Raw genomic sequence first — 13,011 nt, 5'->3', positions numbered from 1 at the left:
AATGAGCATACATCTATACTCATGTATTAGAAAAAGTACACCCAGCATGCTCCTTAGAAGTGAGGATGGAGAGACTTTGTCTCATGTACTTTGGGCATGTTATCAGGAGGGACCAGTTCTTGGAGAAGAAAGTCATGCTTGGTGAAGTACAGGGTCTGGGAGAAAGAGGAAGCCCCTCAAGGAGATGGATTGACACAGTGGCTGCAACAGCGGGCTCAAGCATAGCAACAGTTGTGAAGATACTACAGGACCAGGCAGTGCTCCGTTCTGTTGTACCTAGGGTCCTTATGAGTTGCAACTAACTTGACGGCACTTAAAAACAACAACATGTATTTATTTATTTAAAGTATCAATCTCCCATTTTATTTACTCCATAAAGCATAAAAGGATGTACTAAATATTGTTCTAATCTGTGGATGAAAATGTTTGTTTGATTTTAGGTGAAGAATTTGCCTAGAGCCCCACTCTCTTCTGGAGTGTTTCACATGTATTTTCTCTTATAGTCTGCTTATGGAGGACACACCCATGCAATTTTAATGCCATGTGATAAATTTTATTGCATGATTGGGTACCAGTCCTATGAGAGCACAGAGAAGAAGTGCCTAGTTTTGCATGGAGAGGTCAAGGAGAGCTTCCTAGAGGAGTTCAAGCCTGAGTTAGGGTTTAAAGATTCATCAGAGTCTTCTAGCTGAGCAAGATTAGAAGTGCATTTTGAAAGAGCAATGCACGGTGAAGAGTGGGACCTTATCTCTCCTACTCATCATTGTGTCCCTATCGTCGAGCACAGTACCTAGCATACTGTGCACACTCAAATATTTAGTATATCAGTGAATGGGGAAACCCTGGTGGCGTAGTGGTTAAGTGCTACGGCTGCTAACCAAAGGATTGGCAGTTCGAATCCGCCAGGCGCTCTGTGGAAACTCTGTGGGGCAGTTCTACTCTGTCTTATAGGGTCGCTATGAGTCGGAATCAACTCAACGGCACTGGATGGGTATCAGTGAATGGATGTCTTTATCTTAAAGGCTATTCACATTGACCATTTTGAGTGAGGACATGACATGAGAAGATTTATGTTTTGTAAAAAATAATATGGCAGCATTGTAGAAAATGAATAAAAAAGGGATGACATAGAGAGTAATTGTAGTAGTATTTTCTGTGAAGACTCCTGGGAGAGATTTCCTTTAAGTTATCCCCAGCCCTCATCAATCTAGACACTTAGGGAACCTGCATACTCTATGCTAAACGTAATGTAGTTTCCCAAGTTTGCCTGGAGAAGGCACAATTCCTGCCTATTCGCATTCCTCTAAAATGGCCTATGAAAAGTTGGAGGTAATTCATTGAATATTTATAGTTGCCTCCCTAACATCATATAGGAGATGAAGAATTGAGTTTTCCAAATGATTTATTATACAGGCAATAATTACAACATATACCATGTTTTGTATGACTTAATTCAGTCTTGGTTCCACAGTTTTCAGTACCTCAGTAGTAACCTGGGATCTGTATGGTTCATGCAATATGCTCTATATAATTGATTCTTGTTTTGAGAGTGAAAGACTGGAGGGAGGCAATAAAAGACACGGAGAATCCCATGTTCCATATGTTACTACTGTCCTATGGTATGCAACAAATTCCCACAAACTTAGTAGTTTAAAACAACACCCACATATTTGCTCGATAGGTCAGAAGTTCAGCACAGCCCAACTGGGTTCTCGGTACAGGATATCACAGAGCTGAAATTTAGGTTGACTGGGCTGAGTTATGAGTCGGAGTCGACTCGACGGCACGGGGTTTGGTTTGGCTTTTTTTTGAGCTGAGTTACTGTCTGGAGACTCTGAAGAAAACTCTGCTTCTAAGCTCATTCTTATTGTGGGTGGAATTCAGTTCCTTGTGGTTGTAGGACAGAGGTCTCTGCTTCCTTACTGCCTTTCAGCTGGGGGCCACTCTCAGCCCCAAGAGGCTTCCCGTATTTCTTGTCGGGTGGTACCCTCCGTATTGAAGACGGCAATGGTGTGTCAAATCCTTTTCATACTTCAATCTCTGGCTTCTCTGTCTCTTATCACTAGACTAAGATTTCAAGGGCTCGTATGATTAGGTCAGGCTTACCCAGATGATCTCCCTTGTCTAAAATCAACTACGCCATATAACATGACCTAGTTTTTTTTTTTTTAACTCGTGGGGATAAAATCCACTGTATTCACAATCTCAGGAATTAAGCAGAGCATATTTGCCAGTAGGGTAGGGGTTTGGATCTTGAGAGCTGTTTTAGAACTCTGCCTTCAAAACTTACTCATAAAAGTTTTTTTGTTTGTTTGTTTTAAGTGACCTTAAATGCATAGGAGAAACACAATTAATATATGATTAATTAATATTTTGTTTGAGATCCTGTGCATCTTTTAATAAAGTTAATTTTCTAACCTCTGGCCTTGATCTGCTTTTACTGATTTTTGGAGATTTTACTTGTGTGTGACTCATTCACTTCTAAATTTACTGCCATTTACATTACAAACAAACAAAACATTTCTATTTCTAGGAATGGGGGACTTTTGTGTTATTTGTGCAAAGAAAAATATAACAGTGTTTTACTATCTGTACATAAACACCATCAATGCAGAGTGATTTTTAGTGGTGAGATGTTTGATTTCACTTAAAGTGGTAAGCTATATGTCAGAGTTTTTTGGACTTTTCTGAATTTAAAGAAGGCAAAGGAAGAAAAGAAAGAGGAAACAATAGTTATCACTTACTGAGTGTGTACTCTGTGTCAGGCAGTGGGTGAAGCACTGTCTCCTTTAATCCTTTGAACAGCCTCATTAGAAGAATACTATAATTATCTCCATTTTATAGACAAGCTGAGATTTAGAGAGATTACATTATTTATCCAAGACCATGTAAAGAGTAAATGGTGGAATCAGGGTTTGGACCCACATCAGCCTAACTCTCAGGCACATAATCTCAAACACTTCACCGTATTGCCACTACCCAAACCAAAAGACAATAAGAATATATAATGTAATAAGCATTTAGAAGTAATTATGCTTGAAGGATTAATTTCTTAGAATAAGTTGCCATTCACATTTATATGAATTTGCGCTGCTACTTTAGCAATGTAAGATGTCGAGGAAGAGGTTAATACTATAAAGAATGGTTATTTCATTGAATTCATACCTTCTAAATGGATTCCAGTCAGCACTGTATCATTTAATTAATTCAAGTGCATTTATGGGGTGTGCATTATATCCAGGTGCTGTGCTGGCCACTGGTGACCCAAAGATGATGAAAAATATGTTCCTGCCCGCAAGGAGCTAGCGATCCACTGGGGTATGTAAAATGTTTATTTCATTATTTTTAATAGTATGTTTGTTTTATGCAAAGCAGAGAGAGTTCAATATGTAAGAAATACTTCGCACACAAATTTTGCAAGCATTGGAATTTTTTTTTTTTGACTGAGTGAGCTAAGGCTAAAAAAAAAAAGAGAGTTGATAATACGGAAATTGTTGTGCATATACTAAATCAAAAAAATTAAGCTCTTTCAGGTTCAGCCTTTTTTAGATTCCTTTTTTGAGTTTTTTAGATTATTTTAGTGATAATTGTTATCTTTCATTTTCTTCTACCTCATCCTATTTCTTCAAAGTTTATATTGGGATAAAATAGCTCTCCTTGTTTGGTTAGTATTGATTTTTGGCAAATTATACATTTTATATGAGGCACGGTAAAAATTATAATAGTTTATGCTTGTAGTAAGTTGTGCAGTATGCTGGTAGTACTGAAAAATTTAATACCAACTGCAGTGAATATAAATAATAGTAAACATTATATTACAGTGTATGTTTATAGTTTAATGTAGAAGAGTAGAACTAGAAAATAAGAAATTTGATGACAGAAGTCTTACCTAATGTCCAGTAGTTGCTACTGGTGCCACACAACCCTAACAACAGTATATTGGGACATATTTAATAAGCATGTTACTATGCTGTGTAGATTAAGCATCATAAAAAAAAAATTTTTTTATAGTTGTTAAAAATACAGTTCTGTTCGATTTAAAGCGTGAGCAAATGTGGCAATATGATTTTAATTTTTAAAAGCATTTAATATCTTAAACCATATCCATCATCTTTGCATAGATAAATGTTGTGGCAATTTTTGAATGAACCTCTTGGTTCCCTAAAGAAATTATGGATACGCTATAAATTCACAAAAGAAAGGCCCATCCATCAGAGTTATAAATATGAGTGGTTCCTGTACTGATGCCAGTGTAAACGTAGAGTGGTTTAATATCTATTGGCTTTTGTGTGTAGTTAGTACTGCAAAAGAATATAGATATTGCCATACTTACATGGTGTCATAACGTTGGCAAAGTGGTGAGAACAACATGCAATATTTTTTGAAAAGCATGGCATTTCTTTGAATTACTGCTGGCAATAGAACATAAATCAGCCTGAATGATAGATATTCCAAAGATGTTTATTAATCTATTCATTTAATCTAAGATACTCACTCTTGGCATTTATAGAGCCAGCACAAGGGAAGTAGCAAGTGCTTCTAAATCCCGGCAGTTACTTTTAGGGACTTCATAATTATGTCAACTAAGTCTAGTTGGAATCGAGATCAGAATGTGTAACAATTCTTTCTTCCTAAACTATGGTAAAGATATTTGCTTAGCCAAAATATAGTTTCTTGTATGTGTAACAATATCTCAGTTTGTTCCACCCTTAATAAATCTTACCACAGTGCTCTCCATTCGAAGCCTCAGTTTTTAAAATCAGATTGCCTGCCTTCTTTTGCCCCTCCCTCCTTCCTCCCCTGCCTCCCTCCCTTCCTTCCTTCCAAAGGAAGATAATCCTGCATTGTCTAAGTGATCATCAAAAAATATTGGAAAACTGACCAAATTCCTCTGTACCAAATTAAGAAATTTCATGTGACGTATAATTTTGACAGTAAGTAATGCGATTAAAGGCAGGTAGGATGAACAGAGGTACAGAGGGAGGAACTTGGATAGGAAAGATCAGGGAAAACCTGTAACAATGAAGCTTAAGAAGGAATAAGCTATGCAAACGAGGTGTGTGTGTGTGTGTGTGCGTTTTATTTACTTATTCACTATAAGGAAAGTCCGGGCACAGAGCTAACTTTGGGGCTTAAATAATGAAATCAGGACTCAATTTCTCTCTATCTCTCAGCTTCCACTAATACAACTTCTGTCTCTGACTTGATTTGGCAGCAAGATGGTAGCAGTAGCACTGGTTTAACTCTAACCCTCAGGCTTCAGATCAAGCAGGAAAAAGAGAATCTTTTTCCCAGTAGCTCCATCAAAAGTCTGTTTTTTTTTCTGGTTGGCTCTGATTTGATCACTGTCTAATCCTGTTCACCACCTGTGGAGGAGGGTATAGAACCAGCTTCATTGTTTCCATGGACCAGGCCTGGGGGTTGTATCCCAGAGAGAAGTAGGGCACTGTTATCAGAAACAGGGTGCATGGATGATAGGTAGCAAAAAGGAATGATGTATTGCTAGAAAAATCATATACATGAAATTTTGCATATAATTCTACAATCTTATGGATTTACTAACAATCCATGGATTTCCAGGTTCAGAAACTCTAGAAGTGACACTGAATTGGTAACTTCTGGCACAAACAAAAACAGCATTGATATTCATAGCCACCCTGGATAATGTATTGTTATAGGGATTGTTTCCTGAATAAAGAAGTAAAATGAATATAACTAGTAGTTTACATGATATCAAGTTAATGGAAAACAGTTGCATTTTTTTGTTGGCTAAAATGAGTGGTTTAACATGGGAATTTTTTTTTTGTTGTTGTTATTTTTGTGTAAGAAAAAGAGGCAAAATCTTTTTTTCAAGGTGAGAACTTTATATTGACAACACTAGAAGACTTCCCTTAAAAAAAAAGGAAATTTTCCAGTGTTGATTCGTCATCTTTCACTACTATGAGAGCCTATGTATACATGCATCCTAAATCTCTTTAATTCAGTTAGCTCAGTTAAAAAAAAAAAAAGCATCAAGTCTATGAAAGAAATTGTAGAGGAAATACTTTTTTTTTTTTTTAATTGGTCCAAACTGCCTGTTGATTGGCTATTTTTTATTTTCAACCATATTTTATTTTGGAACATGTTGGAGATGTCATTTTCTTAAAATTGTTTTTAATTGAGAAATTTAGAGGGATTTTGTTGAAATTATAGATCAACGGTAGGAAAACAGGAATGCTGTTTAAATGCCTACGTAATGATTGTGTCATTACAATTAGTACTGAAAAAAAAAATAACCTTCTAATAAGTTGGTGACTAGAGTAGCAGCTGCAAGCCCTGATGGCACTGTGGTTAAGAGCTTGAGTGCTAACCAAAAGGTTGGCAGTTCAAATCCAGTAGCTGCTCTTTGGAAACCCTATGGGGCAGTTCTACTCTGTCCTATAGGGTCTCTATGAGTTGGATATTGACTCGAAGGCAGCGAGTTTAGAGTAGCAGCCAGAGAGTGCAATTATAATCATGTTTTATTTTTACGTAGATTTCTCAGTTTGTTGAGAAGAAGAAGGAGGTAGTCTAGGATTCTAAGTTGGTTCAAGAGGCACTAGCAGAGTTTTTTTTCTTAAGTGAATTAAAATGCCACTCAAAACCTGGAAAGAATCCTGTGATCTCCAGATATTTTTAAAGAAAAAACATGTTAAATGAAGAAGTGTGCTCTGTGTCACCTTTTGTCTGTTCACGCAAAAACTCAAGTTAGCACTGCTGTTCATGAATGGATAAGCTTTTAACAAAAGCTTATCCATTTATGACCAAAGTGAGCTGTCACTGCTCCTTACTAAGTTTAATATCTTAGTTGTGAAGAAACACATCATTTTTTTTTTTCCTACCAGTTAATGCTACTGAAATACAGCTATCTTGGAGGATCCCCAGCTTTCAAAACACTTCTACAAGGGCCGTAGTGTATTTGACTTTCCAGATGAACTGTTACTTCAAAAAAAAATTTTTTTTCTCCTGCGAACTTGCACTTTACCACCAGTTCTTGCTTGATTTGAGATATTTGTGTGCATTTTATCACTCTGTGTGTATGTTTTATTTCATTTTGTTTTCTAGGTTACAACCTATCTTCACAAAGAGTCAATGATCTGTGACTAGGAAATAGCAGGTAGTCCATTCATTGAAAAAGCGTTTATAGATTTTGCTGCTACACGTCTTTCTTTCCGTTTTTAAGATTCAATTTTAATTTTAATCAAAATTAAAAAAAAAAATGCGTTGCTGTCGAGTCGATTCTGACTCATGGTGACCGTATAGGACAGAGTAGAACTGCCCCGTAGGGTTTCCAAGGAATGGCTTGTGGATTCGAACTGCCGACCTTTTGGTTAGCAGTTCGAGGTCTTTAGTACTTCGCCACCAGGACTCCTTAATCAAGATAGGAAGTGGTTTATCTTCATGGTGATATCGGTCTAATAGAGCTTGGAGGAGAAGTGAATTTTTAAAGAACAAATTAATTCTTACATATAAGAGAAAATTTATTCTTCAACCTTGGCTAAAGCAATATAATAAATACTTCTATCGCTGTAGGTTAGGGCAGGAAGAAAATGTCATTTCTGTAATCCTTTCTTAAGACAGAAGATAATGGACTAAAATACTGTAAGAGAAATTCAGACTGTATTTTTCTTATGTGATGTCCAATTCAGCTGTGTAGGTGTGAGTTTCAGAAAAGATTAAATACTTGTACAGTTGTCAAAACATTCCCCATACTAAGTTTAAGGGATTTTTGGAGAGAAGAATTGGGTTTAGTCTAGTACCCCAAAGCATAGATTTCTAAAGACAACTGTCTTTCTGAATATGGCATGGGCTAGGGCATGAACAGGGGGAGAAAATCCACATACATATATAAGTTTCACTCTGGGATTCTTCATAGCTTTGGTCACTGACTGGGATTCTTCTTTAACCAGGCGTCAAAGAGACAAAGCAGCTAATCTAAATAAACTTCCCCAGGATTTCTAAAAGTGCCTGTAGATGAAAACATGTCAGACAACTGGTCAGATAGGGCCTTACGGTTTTCTTTGTTTGTTTGTTTTAAAAGCATTCTTTACTCAGAAAGAAATAAAAGAAACCCTGAGGTTGGTGACAGATTTGGGTTCTTGCCACATTCCTAGCTTGCTTTGTGAACATCTTTCTACTTCAGAGAAAGCTAATATTTTCCAGAGATGTTCCATAGGTATTCTAAATCATACTGCAGACACCTGCACCTATATATGGGTATGCTGTCCACCTAGGATGAAGCAGAGTTGATTTTTTTTTTTTTTTTGTAGAGTGCTTCCTTTGAAAATCTGCATTAATCTCAGTGTGCAGAATTTAGGGGGAAAGTTGTGTTTGCCTGTTGACACTGTTTAATGTAAATGATTTATGATTCTTCCTTATGTATACACAATAGGCACTTTATAAATTGGATTGTTCTAGGAGTAACACGATACATAAATGTTATTGCTATGAATTCTGCAGTTGGCTATATATTTTTGTATCATGTAACCAGTTGACTTGTAAATGCTGAGTATTCTAACCTGCTCTTTCTATCAATATTGTAAATGGTGACTTAGGTAAGCCTAGCTGAGATATACATAGAAACACTCACACTGTGTAAGAACAGGGCACTCTGGCCCCTCTCCAGCATGGCTTTTGGCTGTTTTCCAGGGACGATGGCAAAAAGAAAAGAGAGTGAGAGGGGAAAGTGAAACTATATGTAGCAAAACGATGAATCTGAGATTTTTTTTTTTCTTGCCCAGTAAATTCAAAAGCAAGGTAAGGGGGAAAAGTAGCAAATAGGGAAAAAGTATTAGTATAAGCAAGTCATCAAAATTTTGTGAGGTACCATTTCAAAGTTAAACTTTAATTATTTAAATAAGGATAAAGGTAATAATAGAATAACAGTTTTGTAATTATACATGTACTTTTATTATCACTGAATACATAATACATTGTTATTTAGTGCATAATAGAAATATTTGATTACTTTTATTTTTTATATTTCTGTGAATGAAGTGTTTGAGGAGTGGGATTTGCAAATCACTTGATTTTACTGCTGGATCAAGACGTTTTAATGCATATATACTGCTATTAATACCCCTTATTTCTTGCCAAATATTTTAGCTTTCTGTGATTTTCCTTTTGAGATCTTAAAAGAATTTGAAAAAAGAAATCTTCACATAATTTGTAATTTTATTTCTCAGTAATTGTTGAATAGTGAACCTATCAAAAATATTGAATTAGAGGGGGAAGGATTGTTGTATGTCATCAAGTTGAATCTGACTCATAGTGGCCCTATAGGATAGAGTAGAACTGCCTCATAGGGTCTCCAAGGCTGTAATTTTTACAGAAGCAGATTCCTACATCTTTCTTCAGTGGGGTGGCTGGTACGTTTCAACCACTGACCTTTTGGTTAGCAACTGAGCTCTTAACCACTGTGTCACCAGGGCTCCTGGGGTAAACACTACCCATTGCCATTGAGTTGATTCCGACTCATAGCGACCCTACAGGACAGAGTAGAACTACCCCATGTGGTTTCCAAGGAGTGCCTGGTGGATTTGAACTGCTGACCTTTTGGTTAGCAGCAATAGTGCTTAACCACTATATCACCAGGGTTTCTGGGGTAAACACTAAAAAAAAAAAAAAAAAAAATTTTTTTTTTTTTTTTTTAGTGCCTTGGGAGGGATCTGAGCAAGTAAGAGGCCCTTAAGTTAGTGGTTCCCAAACTTTGCTGTACATCAGGGAGCCACCCGGAAAACTTTAAAAAATTCTGATGCCCAGTTTGCTCCCCATACCAATGAACCCAGAACATCTGGGGCTAGGAGCCAGGAATCAGTATTGTCTAAAGATTCCCTAGGTGATTCCAAGGTCCATCAAAGTTTGGGAACCACTGCCTTAAGTTTAAGCTTCGTTAGCTTCAGGAGAGTCTGCCTCTGGGTAGGGCGCACAGCTCCCATTCATTTATTCGGCTGACATTTGTGGAGCAATGGACATATGTCAAACAGAGTATCCCCAGTGCTTAGCACTGGGCCTGTCAGCACCCATATAATTGACCAGCCAGATTAATAGGGTTTCTGGCTGAAAGGAGCATTCCTTTGTACTTTAGAGTAGAAACTAAACCTTCCCTCACCAGAATTTCCATCTTTTTGGGGATGCTGTGTATGCTACTCCTGGTGTTGACTCCTTAACTGATCACACTGTCAAAGAACTCTTGTACTCTGTTAGGAGTGGAAAAAAAGTTTTATTGAGGAACAGTGTAGTTCATGCTGGGTAGTGCTAAGTAAAAATTCAAAGCACTGTGCTGTTCAAGAGGAGAGAAAACCAAAACCAAACCCATTGCCGTCGAGTCGATTCTGACTTATAGCGACCGTATAGGACAGAGTAGAACTGCCCCATAGAGTTTCCAAGGAGCACCTGGTGGATTCGAACTGCCAACCTTTTGATTAGCAGCTGTAGCTCTTAACCACTGTGCCACCAGAGTTTGGAAAGGTAGGGTGTTAATGATTGATTATAGATACGATCAGCATCAGCTTGAAGTCCTTTGAAATGTAAAGGTCGGCCACTTAGCTAGGACTGAGAAGGTTACCAGCTAGGTGAGTGGCACCAGCCCATCCTGTTATACATGACTGCAGTCATGAACAAATTTTCCTGGGATCAAATTATTTACATCTTGACATATTCTTGCCGTGAAGAAATGGTTTACATCCTGACCTTTTACTTCCCAGGAATGTATGTTGACCCTGTCATTCTTATTATACCTGAGACGAGTGCCTCCAGTTTGAAACTTTTCCATTTACGGCACAGCTCTAGCATTGGGGCTGATTTTTTTTAGTGCCCTAATTTGTGTAAAAATGAACTTGGCTGTGAAGAATGCTATTGTGTTTATGGTATCTATTCTGATAGTAATTTTATAGTCCATTTTATAGGCTAAATGTTTCAGTTGATTCCCTTCTCCCATGCCTTCTTAAGTATTAATGTCTACACAATTGATCTGGTTACCCATGAAGTCAGTCCAAATTGGCTGTTATAGTGCCTGAAAATACAACATTGGTAATTTTAAAACTTAGAGGTTCCTGTCCTTTACAAAGGGACTAAATCGCAGTAGGCAATCTCCAAGTGAAAAGATTATGAAACTGTTACATCAAAGAAAACATTGCTGAGCCCCTAATGTGTTCCTTTATAACTTCTGTAATATACTTTCAATTGTCATACTTTCTACAGCTATCCTGGCCCATTCATGGGAAAGAATATACATATGCACGTCTCTATATCTGTAGGCACTATAGTGAAAAACAGCTTATTTGCCTAGCCGGCTTAGCTGCGTAGCAACTTACCCACCCATTTTCAAACTCCCTAGAGGAAATGAGGCAAAAAGATCAAGTAGAAGTAATAAAGGCAATGATCTTTTACAAAAAGATTATTTAAGAAGTTCTCAGTGACACCATTCATCTTCTGGAAGGGAGATCACTCCATTCACTACTGGTCCTGTGTCATCTGCAGTAGCTTTGGTCTCATTGGAGTAGAAAAAGAAAGCCCTTTTCTGTGTTGTTCCTGCTGTACCCTCAGGTAAGGCTAGATCCAAGTCCCTGTGAGACTGCAGTACTGGATCAGACTATGGGAAGGTTCCTCAGAGTGCTGATGGAAGGCTTTATAAAACTCAGTTCTCTTATCCTGTAGAATATTAACTGTCGTTTAAAATTCTGCTTTTTTTTTTTTTTATAGGAGATTAAATGTAAGACCTCTGGATTACATATATATATATACAGAATTATATGTTTAACTTATATAATATATATGTATATATTAGAAAAAGTGCCATCACTTTTTGTTCATTGCAAAATAATTATAGTAACTATCATTTGTTGAGGACTTTATGTTAAGTACTGTTCTTGAGCTTTGCATGTAGTATCTAATTTAAGCCTCATAATACTCCATGAAGCAGGTGTTATTTTCATCCACATTTTTCAGCAAAGGGAACTAAAGCAGAGAGAAAATAAGTAACTTGCTGTGGCTAAATAGCTAGCAGGATTGAAAGCCAGGCACAGTGACCCCAGGACTGAAGCATTTGCTCTGCTAGTTAATTTGTAAGCAATATTGGTGTTTCCTGTGTAAAAGAATGCAATGAGACTGTCATTGAGCAGGAAATGGAATTTGAGTTTTTTTCCTTATACTGATGATAAATTCACCTGTTTTGCAGGCCCTGTTGCAAACCTATTTAAGCCAATGAATCAAAACTGAGTAGAATAGTCTGTGGCTGTAGAAGAGAAGGGAATGTACTGGCCAGTATGAGGATCTGACCTAAAAGCTTGCTTTCACTAATACCGCAGTAAACGTGCGAGCTGATGAGCCATAGATATTTAGTGTGCATCAGTGTCTTGCATTTTTGTCATACTGGGTATCACCATCAAGAAAGATGGAATGTCCTCTAGGATTGTGTATTTAGTACTAGATGCAGCAATGTATTCTTCTGAAGAGGACTTTATCACTGTGGTTTTGATAAACATATAATCAGTAGATAGGGGTTTCAGGCTCAAATGGATACCATTATTAGTGATTTCACAGTCTTGTTGATTTCTGTGTCTATCGCTAAGGCTAGATCAAGATACCCAGAGCCACATATATCCAATTTTTAGAAAAACTCATTTTAAAAAAAGCAAAAACTTCTCATGTTGTGGAATCACTTTGCTCTCAGAACTATAAAAAACAAACAAATAAAAAAGCAAATCCGTTGTCGTAGAGTTGATTCCAACTCATAGTGACTGTATGGGACACGGTAGTACTGCCCCATAAGGTTTCCAAGGCCGTAAATCTTTATGGAAGCAGACGGCCACATCTTTCTCTCATGGAGTGGCTGGTGGGTTCAAACTACTGACCTTTAGATTAGCACCTAGCACTTTAACCATCGTACCACCAGGGCTCCCTCAGAAGCATAGTACTTACTAATTTCCAAACTCTGAATATGTGAAATTAAAGGACTCACATAAAAAAACCTAGGAGGCTGCATAGGCTGGA

General features: G+C 37.3%; 1 protein-coding gene across 11 annotated transcripts in view; it reads left to right on the top strand.

Annotated features, from left to right (window-relative positions):
- Positions 1-13,011, top strand: part of SOX5 (SRY-box transcription factor 5) — a 1,155,824-nt gene that overhangs the window by 228,716 nt on the left and 914,097 nt on the right. For 9 of the 11 annotated variants that reach the window (XM_049885159.1, XM_049885160.1, XM_049885146.1 and 6 more), the window contains exon 3: positions 3,242-3,318. The exons of 1 other annotated variant lie outside the window; for it this stretch is intronic. The gene's annotated coding sequence lies outside the window, so the exon portion shown is untranslated. Of the gene's footprint in view, positions 1-3,241; positions 3,319-3,654; positions 11,566-13,011 lie in introns of those variants that run through there. One more of the 11 variants, XM_049885148.1, reaches the window with a different exon arrangement.

The sequence above is a fragment of the Elephas maximus genome, chromosome 4, assembly GCF_024166365.1.
Source record: "Elephas maximus indicus isolate mEleMax1 chromosome 4, mEleMax1 primary haplotype, whole genome shotgun sequence".
NCBI classification, from domain to species: Eukaryota; Metazoa; Chordata; class Mammalia; order Proboscidea; family Elephantidae; genus Elephas; species Elephas maximus.
Note: the sequence above shows the minus strand (reverse complement) of the source record. Positions and strands in the feature narration are given on the sequence as shown.